Source organism: Symphalangus syndactylus, chromosome 3 (assembly GCF_028878055.3).
Source record: "Symphalangus syndactylus isolate Jambi chromosome 3, NHGRI_mSymSyn1-v2.1_pri, whole genome shotgun sequence".
NCBI classification, from domain to species: Eukaryota; Metazoa; Chordata; class Mammalia; order Primates; family Hylobatidae; genus Symphalangus; species Symphalangus syndactylus.
Genome location: NC_072425.2, coordinates 73,758,732 through 73,779,344, shown reverse-complemented (window position 1 = coordinate 73,779,344; position 20,613 = coordinate 73,758,732). Strand labels below are relative to the sequence as shown.

General features: G+C 39.6%; 1 protein-coding gene and 1 long non-coding RNA gene across 24 annotated transcripts in view; one reads left to right on the top strand and one right to left on the bottom strand.

The window, feature by feature from the left end:
* The window catches only part of TRPM3 (transient receptor potential cation channel subfamily M member 3), a 943,194-nt gene that overhangs the window by 171,266 nt on the left and 751,315 nt on the right, over positions 1-20,613 (bottom strand). The gene's annotated exons all lie outside the window — the stretch shown is intronic.
* The window catches only part of LOC129479338 (uncharacterized), a 49,935-nt gene that overhangs the window by 26,427 nt on the left and 2,895 nt on the right, over positions 1-20,613 (top strand). The window lies entirely within an intron of this gene.

The following is a 20,613-nucleotide window of genomic DNA, read 5'->3' as shown; positions in this document are numbered from 1 at the left end:
TTCCTTCCTTCCTTCCTTCCTTCCTTCCTTCCTTCCTTCCTTCCCTCCTTCCTTCCTTCCTCCCTCCTTCCTTCCCTCCCTCTTTCTCTCCTTTCTTCCCTCCATCTTTTCTTCCTTTTCTCTCTTTCTCTCTCCCTCCCTCCTTCTCTCCTCCGTCCCTTCCTTCCTCTTTTTTTTTTTTTTTTTTTTTTGAGACAGGGTCTCACTCTGTCTCCCAGGCTGGAGTGCATGATCTTGGCTCACTGCAGCCTCAACCTCCCAAGGCTCAGGTGATACCTCTGCTTCAGCCTCCTGAATAGCTGGGGCTACAGGTGCACACCACCATGCCTGGCTAATTTTTGTATGTTTTTTAGAGACAGGGTTTCACCCAGGCTCAAGTGATCTGCCCATCTTGGCCTCCCAAAGTGTTGGGATCACGGGTGTCAGCCACTGCGCTGGATCTGAAACACTAGTCTCTATACCTCCTTTAACATTCCAGAAATTGCTAAAAATTTCTTGTCTCATAATGTGGTATACTTTTCCCTCTCCCTTCATGATGAGCACTTATAGAGTCTGCTTAGGAGATATATATATATTTGTGATTTTGTCTTTTTTGTGTTATTTGAGGATGAGGAGGAGGAAGGGAGATAGGCATATATGCTCATTCTATCAAATCTCACCAATATGAAGTTTAATAGAAAAATATTTTAAATTGGGTAGAAGTAAAAGTTATTAATTTAATCATTTTGTAGGTGATTTAATAAAGTCATACTTATTTACTATAAAATTGGTATTTTCAACATGCACCCTAAAACTTTTGGATGTTTGCAATGTGGTGGTTGATCTTATCAAAGCACTACGGAATACAGTGAGATTCTTCTTCAAAATCCCAAAAAACTCAACATCAAAACATTTTGTTAAAAAAACACCTTTCCTCCGAATTCAGTTTGATATATTATATCTTCTGCTCTCTTGTGGACAGATTACCTTAGGCTAGATGGAATTTTGATTCTTACGTTGAAGAGAAGCAAAATCTTTCAAACTGATATGGTCCCCTTTTCTCCATCCCACCAACCTGCCTGCCAACCAGCTTTCCTGTGTATGTGCTTGCTCTCATTTTGTGCCCCCTTAAAAGTCATAAATCTGTGCATTGTACTTGTTACCCTCACCCTCTTGCATGTAGTTGATTTGTTATTGGGCATATTTATTGAGTATCTCTTCTGTGCCAGGCACCATTTAGGTGCTGAGGATGGAGCAGTGAACCACACTGACAACAACTCCCTGCCTTTACAGAACCTGCATTCTAGAAAAGGAAGACAGAGCAAAAGTAAGTAAAACATATGATCTGCCAGACAGTGAAAAGTCCTCTGCCACATGGCTTCTTCCTCCTATCTACTTCTCTTTCTCTGTCCTCACTGTCAGCCTTTGTTCAGCCTGTGGCATCTACTATTACAGTCCTTTTTTTGCTAGTCTTCTTGATTCTGGTCCTGTCCATCCCTGCTTTCATTCTAGCCTCTGTGCAGCTGTTCAGGCCATCTTCCATGCCTGATTATATCACTCTCCATATTAGAATGTTTAAAGTGGCCTTCATTCCCTATGACATAAAGCTAAAAATTCTTAGCAGGGCATTCAAAGACTGCTGATGTCACACTCCCAACACTTTAAAAAATTTATTTTTATTTCAATAGTTTTTGGAGTACAGGTGGTCTTTGGTGACATGGATAAGTTCTATAGTGGTGATTTCTGAGATTTTAGTGCACCTGTCATCCGAGCAGTGTACATTGTACCCAACATTGTACCCAACCATCCTCCCAACCTTCCCCCACGAATCCCCTTAGTCCATTATATCATACTTATGCCTTTGCATCCTATAGCTTAGCTCCTACTTATTAGTGAAAACATATGAGACTTGGTTTTCCATCAATTCTTTCTTTGGTCTTATCTCTTGCTGACTGCACTCCCACCATCACAGCATGACCCAATCCCACATACCTGATGCCCTAGTTGTGCTGAGCATCTTGCTCCTGTCAGGATCCTTTATGTTGTTTCTAGCCCATCTGCCTTTGTTCATTCAGTTCCTTGCTGAAATACCCTTCCCTCTGCTTGGTGAACAAACTAGAAGACTTTCAGTAGACATGTGCCATTTAAGAAGCTCTTTTCTATAACGTAACTAGGATCCAACCCTTGCTTTCTCTTCATGCCCCTATGATTCTCTAAGCTTAAGGCATTCTAGGATGCCACTTCCAATCCTTCATTACTTCCATTTGCACATATGTCTCTGCACTGACGAGAAGTTTATTTGCAGTCAGGAGTCCTAGTCCTTGCTCAGTAAGCATTTGTTGAGTGGATGAATTATTACCAAGTGGTTGTGTTTAGGAGACTGGTTTGAAAGAAGCAAATATTAAAAAGGAGTACATTGAACAAAAGAATGGCAACATAGCAAAGTGAATGTGGTGTATTAGGCCATAGACCAAGAGTTTGTCACAAGTGTCAAGAGCCAATTTTAACACAAGAGTCTACTGAACACTCTATTATTGTTCAGGGGGTCAATCACCTAGTCAAGCATTATGTGATAGAAAGTGGGCTGCCTGAGGGTGGGCATTATTTAACAAATTTTGGGGGGGCAGTAATTGCATGGGTAAATGTATATTTTGCTATTATTTAAAACTATTTAAAAGACAACTGACTTTTATAACAATAATAATACATTGTAGAATTTATAACATATATAAGTAAAATATATTATAGCATTAGCATAAAGGCAGGGAAAGGCAATAGAAGGGCACAGTTTTAAGGTTTTTACACTATCGATGAATACTGAAAAGTAGACTGAAAAGTTAGTGTTATGCTGTAGGTCCCAAAGCAACAACTACAGTAACAATCACTAAATTACTTTTTAAAAAAAACAACAAGAGAGATGAAGTGAAGTAATAACACTCCAAAAGAAGACAGGGAAAGAGAAGTAACAAAGCACAGATGGAACCAATAAGAGGATGATAGGCTATTTTTTTGAGACTTGGTATGAGTGTGACATTTTTGAGCCATAGGCGGCACCAATTTACCCTAAAGCATGTTTCACTAATACATTTGAAACTTTGTTTCTATATAGTTTCAACTTTAAGACTCAAAGCAGGAATATATTATAGAAAAACCAAGCAGAAACATGGAAGTAATTTTATGTTTGAAAAGAGTTTGGTTCATTTTCTGGGAAACAAATAGTCATATTCACCACCTAAATAACAAAACATAGTATATGTGGCTGAGTTAGTCACGGACTTTCCATTTCTAAAATTCAACAGGTCTTACAGTTAAATAAGATAAGGATATAAAAAATATTGGGACAATGAAATTGACTCACTTTCAAGGTATCTATTAATTAGCTTAATTTGTGATTTATATGTATGCCACGGTGAGCAATGAATCCATGAAAATAGAGAAGAAGATGGAGTAGAGCTTTTGAAAATGAAAATAACTATGATATTAGAGTGAAAAGCATCTATAAGCTGCAAGGACACTTCGGTTCAATCTATCAAAAATATAAAGGAACACTACAATCATTTCATGCTGTGTTAGATATGTAAGAAATGATATCTGAGTTTGACAAATGGTTTGTAACATGTCTGAGAATTTTAGAAATATTCTCATTGCTATACGATAGATAATCAACAAAGAAAGTTCTTATCATCTAAGAATTTAGAACAGTCTGCCTATAATCATGTTAACAATAGGCTTGAGGACACTAAAAATGGTACATCTTGGGCTTTCATAAACTAATCTCTGAAATGTTTCCTATTTCCCTACTCAGTTTTTTCATAGAATCTGGCAATGTGTTTCCCAAGGATAGAAGCAGGGAAACGGGAAGAGAATTAGACTCAGTAAGCAATTCAGTCGCTACAATGAAATAACTTTTATTTATTTATTTAAATTTATTTATTTTTATTGTGCTAGCTCCCCCCAACCCTACCTCCAAGGCTAGGGAGGAGCTAATGCAGTGACTTTTAAAAGCCTCCAGTTTAGGGTAATGTTTCCTGGACGAATCATCAGTATTTAAAATAATTTGAAATAATGGAGCAATTAATAGAAAACACAAAAATCTATGTTCATCAAGATATGAAATGATACAAGACTCTTGATAGGGATCCAAACAGGATTCCTGATCAGCAATGAAAAGGCTGTAAGCACATACTAGCTTCTGTTTTCTCTTTGGTGTAATTAAAGTTGACTTGGTACAGGGAAGAGAACAATGCCAACTTGATGAATAGAATATTATGCATCTAAAACATATTCATATTCGACTTTCAGTCTTTGAGAAAAACTTTCTTTGGTTGATAAAATTCTTAATGTTAACATTTTGCCAAAGAGACTGACTTCTAGAAATGAACATGATGATTTATATGGAGGAGGGAAGGAAATTGGAGAAAATTAGGAAATGTAAACACACCTGGAACTGAGCAAACAAAAGATCAGTGGAAAGTGAAATGCAAAATTTCTACTAGAAAATTAATATCAGATAAGTTCAATTATTTGTCACCAAGTTCCATATAAATTAAATATTGATTTTTCATGTAATATTTTTGAACAAGTCTCACAGTTTTAGGTCGAAGTGGGTGAATTAAAAGTGATGCTAGGGAGATAGAAATTGGGTGAAATTGATATGATTCTAGTATGTCTTATAAGACTTTCATGTATGGATTTATACATTAGAAAAAATAAGCGATTATTTGACTTTCAAAAGGATATTTTATTTTACAATGGACTTGTCAGTTTATTTTAAAGGTGCATTACATCTAACTTTAGAAAACATAGTTTGATTTAGGTTACTTTAAGTAGGAGATTGTCTTATAGATTCAAGCACACTCACAGCACCACTCAACTCCATACTCTCCCAAGGGATCATCGTGGATGAACAACTTGGCTATTAGTGAAGAGTGCCAGAAAATGATAGGGGTTTTGCTTTTGACCCTAATCCCTCATTCCTTGTTTCCCTTCTTTCTCCCACCATCATTTAAGAACACTGGAGTTTGTTTCTCCTCCCAAAAAATGCAATTCAGAGGCTAGAGGTCTACAGGTTCCAACACAGAAAATCATTTCTTTTTTTCTTACTATAAAAGCAATGCATACTTATCATTAAAAATTATAGAAAGCTTAGAAAAAGATCAATGAAAAGTAATTCCCCAAACCTCAAGTCCTACTCAAAGACACTACTGAGACTACTGAGAATATTTTGGTATGCTTCCTTTTGGATGTCCAAGGGAGAGTATACAGTCATGGGTTCTTAGTTCCTGTTTCTGGTTGGGCCAGTAAAGCCCCCTTCCTCATCCCTCTTTTCCTCTTATCACTGGAGACAGAAACTAAAATCCATGGCTTCAGGCTGCTAAAAGCCTAAAACAACAAGACAGAACAACAAAAACAAAATAAGGTGGTTTGGACATGCTTGCGGGGCTTTCTTTTCCTCCCGCCCGCCGCCATAGGCAGAGTTTGTGGGGGGGAAGGGGAGAGCATATTTGTGAAATACTAGTTTGTAGTCTCATTTTCTTCTCCATTAACATTATCACCAAGCACTTTTCTGTATTCTTGGGAATTCTTCAAAACATAATTTTTAATGTTTGCAGAGTATTTTGTCCAATAGATGTATTGTAGTTCACTTAATACCCCCATTGCTGGACACTTACAAAGTTTCTAAATGTTTCATATAAATAATAGTGTGATGAACATCTTTATGTATGAGTCCTGTTCTATATTTAGCATTTAGTTTTAAAAATAACTCCTGGAAGTTTGGGGCTTTTGTCATAAATTGCCTCGTAGCTAGAAATGAGTATTTTAGCAAATAAAAGCAAGTTACAGTAAAAGGAAGCTTGTGTTGTCCTTGAACCAGATTTGCTGTGATGGCACTCCAGTCTCATTAATGAAAGTCCTAGGGAGAGGTGATTGCTCTAAAATGGCACTGCAAAACACAGGCATGTGCATATGTTGAGAATGTAGCCTTCATACTTCGAGATGGAGGAGCCATGCGTATAATCAGCTCTTATTCCTCTCTATTTGCACTACTACCAACCGCCAGAATGAGTTTAAGCTCTCGTTTCTTGGAAAAGGGGTCCTGAAAAAACATATTGACTTTGTCACTCTCTTCTATTTTCACTTTCCTGATTTTTGCTTTAGCACTTTGAATGCTGCATATGGCTTATGCAGTGCAGTGCTGTCTTATATTACTGGAGGAGCAAATGAAATCATTCAGTGAACATGAGGTTTGGGTTTTTTTTTTAAGTGCATATGACATATCACAGTGAGAAAATTTTAAAATATGGGTCAGTCACTCAACCAAGCCTCCCTGGACCTATGATTGACATATCTTTCATCCTTGAGAGAGCAGTCTTTGATCCTAAGGTGACATGTCGGGAGGACAGGAGAAAGCAGCTCTACTGATTTTGTGATGAGGGCAAAAAATGGAAACAGGTGGAAATTCTTCATCTAGTAATTCTGCAGGAAAAGTTCATTGAGGTTCTCTAGGGGGTTGGAACTAGATGACAATGTGTCGTCTACTCTTCCCTGCTTTCAATCCTTTTCCTGGCAATTGATGTTACCTCTTTCATTGATCATAAAACTGTGTAATGTACCTCACTAGATGCTAATATGACAGATGCCACAGGTCCAGCAATAATATTTCCAGAAGCTTCTTTATATTTCTCATGGCCTTGGCTAGCAGAATTCAGAATATTTGTTACCTACCATCTTGTCAGCCAACCAGATGGTTGAAAAAATTAGTAGACATCCCTCTGAGGAGGAACACCCAGAACCAGAGACAGTTCTTCTAGGCCAACACCATATGGATTTCTTATTGGGTTGTAAACATTTTTAGCTCTTTTTTTGACATTTTGTCATATTTTTTCATCATTACAAGATAGAACTATATTTTCTGTACTTCACTTCATGTTTGTCAGGACATCAAATACTTCTACAGCCTGAGCCCTTTTTTAAGAAACTATCACCAGGCGAGAGAGTGTCATGAAGGTATCGTAAAGTGCTATAGACAGAAGTTCTCTTGCCTCCCTACTCAAACTAGTCCAGTTCCCCTGGTGACAATCTTGACATGTTCCAGTTGGTAGACCAGATGCCCTTGGTTTACCTCTCTTGGGACCTGCCCACCAGGAGGTCATACCACTTGTTACTGGGCCGGTCTTACCCTTATCTAACTTGGATGGGGCAACCCTGAATCAGAAACAGCAAAAGGGACCTTTGAGGGTACAAAGAATAGCAGTTTGGATTTTCTGATTACTTTAGGAAAAGATACATTTTACTTCTTCTTCCCTTCCTGCTCAACTATAAAGAACACTAGAGACCAACATCCTAATGGTGGCGTGTATAAGCTCGCTGAGGGTGAGGGATCTGCCTTCTTGCCCCTTTGGCACCTTGCCTGGTGGAGCAGTGGGAGAGAGCTACTTAAATAACACTCACTTCAGAGCCTCTGAGAGACTCTACCGTGGAGGTCAGGCGAAATGTTTTGGAAGAAAACATCCATTTCAGCCTGTGTCACTGGTCACTGCCTTTAGTTTCCTGGGTTTTCTTTGTGAGACTGACAGGATGAGGTCCTTTTAGTATGGCAGATGTCCTGTATTGAAACGATCTTGGCCTAATCACATCCCTTTTCTAAACCTTGGTTTTATCATCTGCAAAAAAAATAAGTTTGACTAGGTGGTGACTGGAGATCTTTTAAGCTCTAGAAGCCATAGATTTTCCTTCCTCAGTCTCAGAATGGTAGAAAATCAGCATTAAGGCATCTAATAGGCCCTGTCTCCTACTTCATACATTAATTCCTTAACAACATCCATAAGAAGAGACTTTGGTTTTCATGGATGGTACCATATGAAAATCTTTTTTTTTTTTTTTTTTTTTTTTTTTTTTGAGACAGAGTCTTGCTCTTTCACCCAGGCTGGAGTGCAGTGGCGCGATCTCGGTTCACTGCAAGCTCCACCTCCTAGGTTCATGCCATTCTCCTGCCTCAGCCTCCCCAGTAGCCGGGACTACAGGCACCCGCCACCGCGCCTGGCTAATTTTTTGTATTATTAGTAGAGACGGGGTTTCACCGTGTTAGCCAGGATGGTCTCAATCTCCTGACCTCGTGATCCACCTGCCTTGGCCTCCCAAAGTGCTGGGATTACAGGCGTGAGCCACCATGCCATTTGCTGTTTTATGGAATCTGTTCATTAGCTTAGGGCAAATTACCATTTTAAAAACGTTCCTATGTTTTCCGGCTGGACCATGGCACCATGATCTCTCTTCTACACCACAAATACCACACTGTTGATGCTTAGCCAGTTAGACTCACCCAGTTCTTATGCCTACAAAGTTAGTTAAGTGTCACATGACAACCCTCCCCCTATTCGGGAAAACCTGTTATTCCTAGGCTGATAATATCTCATCAATGCCCATGGCCCAGGGCAATGCTCAAGCCTTTTACTGCAGACACTGGCACTTTCTTGGCCTAGCTCCTGGGTTCTCATCTTCCACAGCTCCCATGCCCCTCCCAACAACCGGATGTATTTTATACTCTGGCTCAGAGAGGACAGATTGTGTACGAAGCATGGACTTTTGAATCATACAGATGCAAAACTGAATCTTGCCGGTTAGTAGCGGTATAACCTTAGGCCATCTACTGCACCTCTCTGAGCTTTGGGGTTTCTTCCACTGTGAAATAAGGATGACTGTATCTCAGGATTATTGCAAAGCTTTGTGTGGGATCATCTTTTTAAGTCACATAGCACAAATTCTAGTAGCTAGCATGGGCTCAGTAACTGCTAATTCCCTTTCCATTGCTGTCCCTGGTGTGTTTCCTGGTCATGCGCTCTCTCCCTTTGTGGCAGCTTTGCCCAGTCTGTTCTCTCTGCTGGTCTGTCTTGTCCCTGAAGCTCTGTCTGGCTATCTGTTCCTTGTGCTCTGAGGCACAGTTATCTTCTGCAAGCTTATCTTGGTGCTAATTATGCCTTGCCTGGGTTAGACACCTAGCCTCCGTGCTGCCTCTGAACTATGTGAATATGCCTCTATCACAGCACAAACGATACCAACATTGGTGACAGCATTACTAATGGTCACTTATTGTGTACTTACAACGTGCTAAACATTGGGCAAGCACTTCACAAACATGACGTCATCCAATCCCACAAAAGTATATTCCTTAGTTACCGTTACTCTTCCCATTTCTCAGCTGATGACCTTGACGCTGGAGAGGTTAGATACCACATGGAGAGAACCATGCAAGCGGAAAGGCTGAGATACACTCGAGCCCAGACAGCCTGGCTTGAAGGCTCATTCTCCTACTGCTTATCTGCATCCTTTAATGGCCTTTGATTTCTTGGAGGGCAAGGGAAAGAACTTATTCAAGGGCAGGTACAGCTACTAAGAGACAGGACAGAGACTCATGTACAAGCAAATTGACTCCAGACACTGCTTGCTTCAAAACTCTGCTGTTACTTGGGGAATCAGCTTGAAGAAGGGGCAAGGATCTTCCCCTCCATTCTCTTCTATCTCTACATCCCCTTTACCCAGTAGTATGGCTGGCACATTTTGGGCACCCAATGAATGTTTGTGGAATAATTCCTCCAATCTCAGTCCAAATCTAGCCTGTACTTTTTAGATGGGGAATATATCTGATACTGACCACTACCGATTAGGTTCAGGTTAGTCATGGAAGGAGTTTTAGTTGCCCAATGTCTGGGCTGTGGTGCCGGTATGTTTCTGCGTTATTTCCCATCTGGAGACCAATCAGGTTTCCTCCTAATACACTGGTAAGTCTTACCAGTAAAGTCTTACCAGTAAAGACCAAACAGGCTTAGTGCTGTCCTGGGACACTCAGATCTTAAAGAGTTAGGACTCACTTTGCTTGTAGCCTTGTAGGCTAATCATAGGCAAAAGAGATATTATCATTTGGTCAGGAACATTCCCATGTGGTCATAAGAGCCAATATTAAAATAAATTCATGGCCTGAGACAAGGTAAAGAAAGAAAAGTTTCCGGGCTGCTCTGTGGATGTGTGCGCAAACCCGTGTTTGAAGGACACGCAGGGCCAATGCCAGGACATTCTGGAGTTTGTGCTTGACCCAAGATAATCCTAAATTTTGTTTAATATATCTGAAAGCATTTGTAAACAAAGATACGAGATTATATTTTAACATGATGATTATTGTCATAAACAATGACAAATAAAGAAGAAAATCACAAAAGGTCATTTATCAGAAATCAAATCCCCTCAGACCCTTCTCTGCCTGTAAGTCTATCTGCCTGCCAGGCGCTGGGCGCTGTTCTCCTCTCCTTGCTCCTCTGTGTCTGTCCTCAGTCCCACGGGCAGAGAAAATCCCTTGTTTATTTACACAATGCAGGGCCTGGAGATGCTGCTTTTTTTCTGTTCCTTTTTTCAGTTTTCAATTTCAATTTGTGCTTTCTCCATGGCATTTTTCTAGGGCCACTCGAGAAGAATAAGAAGCAAAGCAGCGCCCTTTGTCTTATGACAAGAATGGAAATACAAAGGGAAACAAAAAGCAGCCCCAGTAGGTTTACCCTGCAAACCAGCCTGACAAATTAAAACTAAAGCTGGTGGGAGAATGCAAGTCCTCACGTAAAACTGCATTTTCTGATCTGACAATGGAAAAACATGACTTTTCTTTTTAATGGTAAAAGGGACTATTAGTCTAAGGCCCTGTCATATTATCCCCATCTAAAATGAACCTTATTTTGAAAAGTTTTCTATTATTTCAAGCTCAGATGGAATTCAATCAAAGAAAACACAATTCTGTTTATCAGCTTTATTATCACTTTGGGTTCCTAAACCCAAGTAATCTCTCTCTCTTCCTTGAGCCAATATGGACATAGAACCGTACATACATTCTATCACTGAATAGTTAAGTTTATTCTCATTATTATTATGCCCATTGCACAAGTCACAGTTGCTAACTACTCCAGGGTCAAAACTCTGCATAAAAATTATAGGCTACGATTTTCGGACTATTAACTTTTTTATTAGAATGACTGTTTAGGAGTGACAGCTTTTTTTCCCCAAGAGGAGTAATTCTTTCCTCTCTGTTTCTCTTAAGATTGTTTTTACTGCATGTCACATGTAAGAAATTAAGTGGACCTCTCTGACTACTTGTTAGGAAGTTTCAAGAAGAGTAATTATCAGTATAATTGTCATTATCAGTAGTTAATACCACTAACGGTATATGATTCTCCAGCAAATTCTTTTGTCTCCTCCTTTACATTAAATCCAGAATTTAGCCACTTCTCACCGTTCCAGGTCTGGGCTACTATCCTCTCTCCTAGATTACTGCTATAGCCCCATTAAGAAGTTTCCTTGTGGCTGGGCTGGCTCACGCCTGTAATCCCAGCACTTTGGGAGGCCGAGGTGGGTAGATCACCTGTGGTCAGGAGTTCGAGACCAGCCTGGCCAACATGGCAAACCCCGTCTCTACTAAAAATACAAAAATTAGCCAGGTGTGGTGGCATGAGCTTGTAGTCCCAGCTACTCAGGAGGCTGGGGCAGGAGGATCACTTGAACCCAGGAGACGGAGGTTGCAGTGAGCTGAGATCTCATCACTGCACTCCAGCTTGGGTGACAGAGCAACACTCTGTCTCAAAAAAAAAAAGAATTTTTCTTGCTTGTATCCTTGCCCCTTCTTCAAGCCGATTCTCCATGTAACAGCAGAATTTTGGAGCAAGCAGCCTCTGGAGTCAATTTGCTTGTATGTGAGTCTCCGTCCTGTCTCTTACTAGCTGTGTCTGCCCTTGAACAAGTTCTTTGCCATCTTTAAACCTCAAGTTCCTTATCTGAAAAATGGGAGTAATTATACTTCCCATTGGAATTATTTTCTGTTGAAAGTTAAGTGAGATAATGTACACTAAGTACTTAACATATAGCCCTGAGACATGCATGCTAACATTATTATTACTGAATTACACAGTAAAAGTGAGTGAGTTTTAATTTGACACTAGGTCTGCAGCAAGAGAAAGTATAGGTCTTAAACATAGTGATATGGTTTGGATCAGTGTCCCCACCCAAATCTCATGTTCGATTGTAATCCCCAGTGTTGAAGGTGGGCCTGGTGGGAGGTGATTGGATCGTGGGGGCAGAGTTCTCATGAATGGTTTAGCACCATCTCCCCTTGGTACTGTATAGTGAGTAAGTTATCATGAGATCTTTTGTTTAAAAGTGTGTGGCATTGCCCCCCCTCTCTGTCGGTCCTGCTCCTTCCATGTAAGACGCCTTCTCCCACTTTGTCTTCTGCCATGAGTAAAAGCTCCCTGAGGCCTCCCCAGAAGCAGATGCTGATATGCTTCCTGTACAGCCTGTGGAACCATGAGCCAATTAAACCTCTGTTTTTTATAAATTACCTAGTCTCAGGTATTTCTTTATAGCAATGCAAGAACGAACCAATACACACAGAAAACATACATCCTCAGCAAAATGATATAATTTGTTTTGTTTCTTTCTCACAGTTAAGGCCTTGTTAAATGACAAATAGTCTACGTAAATCCCCATGTATATTCAGCCTCTATCATTAGCAGCCTAAAAACTGCTTTTGGGGAGAAATAGAGATTCAAATATCACCAAAATCAAGACGCTGTGATAAAAGTCACAAGAAAATTTTTGCTAGGAAAGAATTTAAGGGCTAAGGAGACAAAGGTTATTTCTAGCTGGGATGACACAGTAAGACTTCATGGAGAAGACCAGGATTTGGCCTGGACTTTGTGGACTATATTAGAATTTCAACAGCAAAGTTTGGTGGTGGGGAGGTACAGGAAGAAGAAAATGGTAAGAGAAAATAAGAGAAAAGTGAACATTAAAATCAGAGTGTGCAAATACCCAATTTGCTGGAGGGTTGGGTAAAGAAAAGGCAACTTATAAAATCAAGCTAGAAAGCAAGTCTGGGACAAGCTATGGACGATCTTCAATGATCCACTAAATACTAGGCCTTGAGCCGGGCACTTTATATACATTACCTGGTTTAATCCTCACACCAATCCTGTGAGGCTCAGAGATTGAAGTAGTTACTCAAAATCACTAAGCTGATAAGTGACAGAATCAAGATTTGACCTCAGATCTGGAGCCTCTCTAGGCTTTCTTGCTAAAGTCAAACACTGTTAGAGGTAACTAAATCTTGGAGTGAGGATTGGAGGTGGGGCCCAGCTTCAGGGCAGTTGCACCAGGCTTGAGATGAGATAATAAGGGCCTGGAATAGGAGTGGAGTGTGATTGTGATGCAGGGGCAAAGCAGTGTGTGAGGGACTTCCAAGAAGAATCATAAGGCATGTTGACTTACAAGAATAAAGGGCAGGGAGGCATCAAAGATGACTCCAAGTTCTTCGGCCACAGTGCTGCGAGCATGGGGCTGCTGTTTTTTGTTTGTTTGTTTGTTTTTGTGAGACAGAATCTTGCTGTGTTGCCCAGGCTGGAGTGTAATGGTGTGATCTTGGTTCACTGCAGTCTCTGCCTCCCGGGTTCAAGAGATTCTCCTGCCTCAGACACCCGAGTAGCTTAGACTACAGGCATGTGCCACCACGCCTGGCTAATTTTTGTATTTTTAGTAGAGAAGGGCTTTCACCATGTTGGCCAGGCTGGTCTTGAACTCCTGACCTCAGGTGATCCACCTGCCTCAGCCTCCCAAAGTGCTGGGATTATAGGGGTGAGTCACCGCATCTGGCCAAGGGCTGCTCTTAACGGAAACAGGAAAGCCAGGATGATTTGGGGGAAAGTGACAGGTTTATCAAGAGCTTCCATCCTTTTTGACTCAAAGGTTGAGTATAAGCCCAGGGCAGGACCCTGGAAGATGGTGGAGGCCGGGGCGGGGAGGCGGTGACTCAGACAAAGTTCTACTCTGCAATGGAATCAGAATGAATAGAGTCTCTACTGCCCCCCTGCCCTGGAAACCTTGCTTTTGTTCTGGTTAGCAAAAAGACTGTGCTCTTTGTTAAAATGCTTTTGAATAGAGCTATATCGCAGCCTAGAGGAGATTCTGAAGAGTGAGAAAAGAAACGGATTTGGCAAAACTTAGAGGCTGTCAACAGCTTTTTAGATGATAACTGCCATAGAACAATGTGTGTGTATACCAGATGAAAAAAAATAGAACCTGTCATCAGATTGTTCTCTTTGGAGAGTAAAACTGGAGAGAAGTTTTATCCACATCCACTTGCCTATCATAGCAATAAGGAACGATGTAGATGTGCACACATGTATGTACCTACAATGGTTTTGTGAATCACATGACTGGGCAATGTTAAACGTGCTAAATATGCTAAACGTTGTCCCAGAAAGCAACTCTGGTACGATTTTACTGTAGAGGGCAGGTTGTCCATTTCCCCAGCAATGACTTTTCCACAGAGAACACTTGGAAAAATGTTCAAATCACATTTACCACTTCAGTCAGATGCTAGCATTTTTTTTCACATCTCCTCATTATAATGATTGTAGTTCTAGAATGATGCCTATTTTATTTAGAAATATTGAAGAATGAAGTGCTCTATAAAAGTAAATTTTCTAGTCAAGTATGGGTTATCCATTAATGCCAACTAAAAACAAGTGAATTCTCTTGGATGAAAACGTTTCTAAAAAGGAATAGACACATCTGTCTTCTTAGACAACATTAAGTAGGATAAAAATCCATTATTATCTTTTGTTGTGACTTAGTGATGTTCTCATTGACTCTCAGGGATGATAGGCTATTTGGGCCTCTCTCAATGGCCCCAGACTGCTCACAGGGAGAGTTCACGTGTCTGTTGTTTATAGTTTTCTGTCTCAATGGTGTGACTAACTGTCCTCACCACTCTCATTGACTGTGCCTCGCTGATTTCTAACTGCACTGGGCAGGAGCACCAGACCAAAACCGAGCACAGGCGCGGTGGTTTCTGTGGAATTTAATGCCTATGACTGTGGGGAATTTAGTGCATGGATTGTCTCACATCAATGTCAGGCTTCAAATTATTCTTTTTTTTCCTTTAATTTTCTTATTTTCTGATTCTTGCATATATTCTGGGTAGTTAAGGGATCTGTATTAGGGACCATTTGATAAATTAGGGATTGCCATATTCTTAGCAGGAACATTTTCTAATTATTTTTATTTGATCTCTTTCTGCTGATCTCTACTAGGAAGTTAAGAATTGAACATATCTAGATTCTTAAGGAGAACAGTTGCTAAGGAAATAAATATAACTGCTTAGGGTAGGAATAGAAGTAAGCTCTTAACAGTAATGAGAGCAACTGCAGTGTCCACCACTCCTCTAAGCATGTGCATGTGTGAGTCTCCATCTTCCCAGTGACCTTCAGTATTATATTTCTTATTCCAGTAGAGATAACACAGATTTAAAAAGGTAGACTATCTACTGAAAGTCACATGGCTAGAATTTCCATGCTGTGTAGTCTGTGGCAGCCCTCTCCACTCATTTGGATTTTGTCGAGGGACAGAAGGGGGATGAGCGCAAGCCTCAGTGAGGTCAGAGGTAGTATTCCATATTAACATCAATGGTCACTATTTTTGAGCAAGTAAAGAACCTACTGAGAGAACAACAGGTTGAGCAGCAACAGAGCCTGAGTGATCATCAGAGAGGCCTGCTGGCCCTCGGGGCCACGTTAAGCAGCTGCTTAGTCACTGGAGCCACACTTCCCCTTATTTTGTGTAGTTCATTCCTCCACTCAATGGATCCTTGAAAGAAAAGCCCACTAGCTGTGGGAAAAAAAGAACCATGACACTTTCTCAACTTTCTCTTTGTTCTCTAAAGTACAGAATTCGATCTCTTCTTATTTCCTGGAAAATCATCAATTTACAGGACAGGGTAAAAAGAATCTTAGTTATAAAGAAAGAGCCAGGCCTACACTACAGACTTGAACTTGCTCTCTAATCCTTTGGCAAGAGCACCTACTGACTGGTCACATTATTCAAATGTATTTTATCATTGATCATCACCTCTTTTAAACTTTGCCTTTTCAATAGAGAATTCTCTAAATGCCCACAAGTAGAACTAGCATGGAATAAAGCAAGCTGTTAAAGAAAGTCAAATTCCAAAAAGTTGGCTTGGTAAAATAGCACGAAAAGGTGTATATTTTTTAGCTAGAAATTACAAACCTGCTGCATTTAAGTGAGGTAACAGTTGCACAAAGTACAACGTAATTATTTTCCATCCCATGCCGGTCTTTGAGTCTGTCACTTTGCTATTCACTTATGGACATCAGTGAGAGATGTTTCTTTCCTTTTTAACCTCTCCTTTGTCAGTCATTGCAGGAAAGTACTCCTTAGCTTGAAAGTTATGTACAGATAGAGGCATACAAACATTCGAGAAACATTCAAATGCTTAGTCCCTGTCTCATACAAACCCTGCACTTCAGCTGGTTATGTTTTCTCCTTCTTTATTTCTTCCTGCCCTTTCAAATGTATTAACGAAGAGCCTTTAAAGGGTCAGGCATTGTTTGAAGGCCTGGGGAGACTGTGTGTGTGTGTATGTGTGTGTTTGTATACACTGTGCCTGTCTTTAGGATCACTTGTGCCCTTTATCTCAAATTTTGGACGACTGGGTAGATACTGGGTAGATGAAATTTAATCATCCCTTTTTTACTGAACTTTAAGGACACCATGATTTTTTGTTTCTACACAGTAGGAACTATAGGTAGGTGAAACGCAAAGTTTATAACCTCAAAAATTTCATCATTACAGCAATTTTATTAGCTAAAAGAGCAAATATAATTTTTAGGTGATGAGTAAGATGTACCTAATAGAGACATTTTTGGAGCCATCGTTATTTAAAATAAAAAAAATAGGATTTTTTAGCAGCTAAATTTAGCAGTGAGGACAATTACAAAATTAAGTACTACTCAATAGGTCTCTAAAATCCTGAATGAAAAGAAAATTCATGAGTTTATACCAGGTATAATAGACAATTCTAATTCCTTGAAAATAAACGAGGTTTTGTTTTTATTCACTCTTTAGAAAAGAAAAACCTAGCTTTTATTAGGCAGTAGAGTCTGTTTGAGAAAATACCATTTTAGTGGCTCTTCATAATTATGGTGTCAGTCTAAAAAGCAGCTAATGCCACATTCTAGCCAAATATGAGAACTCCATGGGCTTAAGGCTTGAGACGAGTAAGGCAGTCCCTAAAATAAATTGGGTAACTGGAAGAAGAATTCTTTTCCAGAGGGAGAAATATGTGAATCGTAAGCCCTATAATTACTTAGGACATTAACTTATCAACTATCTCATCATCTTTTAAAATATATATAATTAATTTTTTTAAAAAATAGAGATGGGGTGTCACTATGTTGCTCAGGCTGGTTTTGAACTCCTGGGCTCAAGCGTTCTGCCCTCCTCGGCCTCCCAAAGTGCTGGGATTTCAGGTGAGAGCTGCCACGCAGGCCCATCTCCTCCTCTTTAAATGAAGGCTACCCAAAGCATAACTACCATGCTGCCAGGGACTAGCAAGGAAAACAGCCCACCGTCACAAGCATCCTGGATGCTTTGAAAGAGGGGCAGGCTTGGGGACATTTTCCAAGTTGCTTGGTGTTTAGAACCTATCCATCAGGCTAGTTCAATTCCTCCAAAGATTCCCAGAGGTGAGAGGAAATCAACAGCTTTGCTGGGCATCACAAGTTTCATTTCAAGGAGTCCAGCTTGTAATTTCAAGCAGACTGACTGCTGTTACAGGCCCAATCAACTCAGAGTTTCAATTGCTTTTCAAGCATTGCTTCATTGAACACACTCAGCAATCACAGAACCACCCATGTCAACGTGGCAAGGACTGGGAAAGAACTCACAAGTCACTTAACAGAAAAGCATATTTTAGCAGTTTTCTGAAACAATTGTCCTAAACATACCTTTTTACAGTGACTGATCCTAACTTTCTGATATGGACTTGGAAAAAAGACATTTCTGGAACTGGTATACAATCAGGGAGGAGCTGGTAATGTACATATACTGCCTTGTGAAAGAATATTGGATGCTCTTGTTCTCACTCCTACTCCAAATTGTTATTGGGCTTTACCTATGGTTTCTAAAATCATCAGGTTTTAAGAAGTCATTTTACATTTACATTCACACACACGTAGACACACATCAAATACATTTGTCACATATACACATTAAACACACACACACATACACACACACTGATGATACAAATGGAATTTCCCCAAATAGTCCCCATTTCAAATATTCTTTGCAGTTGTTAACTCACATCCAAGACCATCTATTTTAAATTTTAGCTTCCAAAATATGGTCACTGAATCAAGATGATCCATATTATGACTCTAAGACTGAAATTCAGATTTTGATTCAATAGATATTTTCTTAACACTTTCTTCAGATGTAGGGATGACATTTCAATGCAATATCTTATGAAATCAGAGGATCTTTATTGCATAGAATATAGCATATTTTGTCCTTGATTTTCCTCACTAACATATAATGGACCTATTGCAATACTCTTGAATGAAACAGTCAATGCATAGAAGCTTTTAGAAAAATGGATTTCTGTAAAAATAAAAAATAAACATCATATGTTGAAACTTATGTTTCAACATATAATATTATTTCTTATATAACAATATAATTTTATTATAATATATTTAATATAAATAACAAAATAAATAATATAATAATGTATAACAATATAATCTATCAGGCCACTTAAGTGGCTCTTGCCTTGAGCAAGTCATCTAACTTCTTGTTTTCCTTTTTTTTTTGAGACAGGGTCTTGCTCTGTCATCCAGGGTGGAGTGCAGTGGTGCAATCATAGCTCACTGTAACCTTGAACTCCTGGGCTCAAGCGATCCTCTTGCCTCAGCTTCTCTAGTAGCTGGGACCACAGGCATGCACCTCCATGCCCAGCTAATTAAAACAAAATTATTTGTAGACATGGGGTCTCACTCTGTGGCCCAGGCTGATCTTGAACTCCTGACATCAAGTGTTCCTCCAACCTTGGCTTCCCACAGTGCTGGGATTATAGGTGTGAGCCATGGTGCCTGGCCGTAACTTCTTGTTTTACAGATGAAAACACTATCTCCTTCATAAATTGTGAGAAAAATAAATTAATATGCACAAAAACAGTTTAAAAAGACCCTGGTATATACTTGGAGAAACTGGACTAACTTAATAGATGGGCTTAAAAAGTAACCTGGATAATGAAAATGTTCAGTAAATGTTGTTGCTATTGTTGTCATTATTTAAAGTCCCAGTTTCCTCATCTGTAACTGAAGGGGTAGATTTAATCTCAATGATCTCTACAGTTTCTTTCCTTTGGTGATGCTCTGTTGCCTGTCCTTTAACTTTCCCTGAAGTGACCAACACAGAAGATGAGTTGGTCAGGTTAACATTTAATATAAATTAAAATTTACCCTGAGGTGTTAAGAGCTGATAGTAGAAACAGGAGCATAAGACTAATTGTTTTGTCTCATTTTATGCAAATAACTTTCCTGTGTTTGCTTTTTTATAATGCCAAAATGATGAAATGATAATAAGCAGGCAATTTCCTCCAGGGGCTTAAAAACTTGACCTAGTTTTGAATGTTTTAGGGTCCAGAAGGAGAGAAACCTAGCTCAGCCTTAACAGGAAGCAGAACAGCTTGTCAATTGGTTGTTTTAGCTCCCTGGAGTCTCATTCTGATACAGTAATTTTGTGTTTTAAATCTGGGAGAATGTTGGACAGGCTGAGGTCCAGTTATTCCAACAACTGCTACTGTAAATCCTTCATTCCCCCAGTAGTTGCCCTCTTCCTCAAATATCTTTCCATGCAGAATAAATGCTAGTTATGAGAGCTATAAACTGCCTAAAATTAGGCTTTGGGCTAGAGAGTGTGTCTTCTCCTGTAAAAACAAGCTTTTCCTTATATTTCCCAGTATTTTGGCTCCAACAAAATCCAAGGGCTATATTTCTTGCTCCCAAATGATAGAAAAAGTAATTTAAAAAATTTAAAAAATGTAAATACTAATGAGAGGCAAAGCAGTCAAGAAGATACCATTTCTCTAGGTATCAACAGTTCAAACAATAAAAAGATGCTTATTTATCAATAATTTGATTTCAATAATATTTTACAAAATGAACCACTTCTGATCAGATATAGATTTATTGGTAATACTGCTTGCAAAACAATTCAAAAGGAAAAGAAAGACAAAGTGAAATAGAGCTTGTATGAGAGAGGGAATGAAAGATTATCTTTGGTGGTTCTAATTGATTTCTGACGTTGTCCCCAACATAGCTTTTGTTGCATGTAATGAATACTCTGTACAGTGGCCCAAGACTGCTTCAATAATAATTCACTGTTTTGTTAGTCAACAGCTGGCATGTATGTGACCTTGCTGTTTGTATTATACCCAGGAAACAGGAGACTTACGATGGGACTTTGACCAGGGCCAGCATTATAACCACATTAATGGAGAATGCAAATTCAAATTGAGGTGGGGCTGGCAGGAGTTCATCATTGAAAGGCTGCATTCATCACAAATGTCAAGTACAGGCTGGGTCTTCATATTTCTTTTTGTCATACAATGACTTCTTCTCCTGTGGCTCTTTCACATGGACTGTGTATTCAGGGGACAAAACTTCTGCAGTAGGCTTTGAGTAAGGTCAAACTCCATGGTGCCTAAGAGCCTAGGACACTCACTAAAATTGCCCAGTA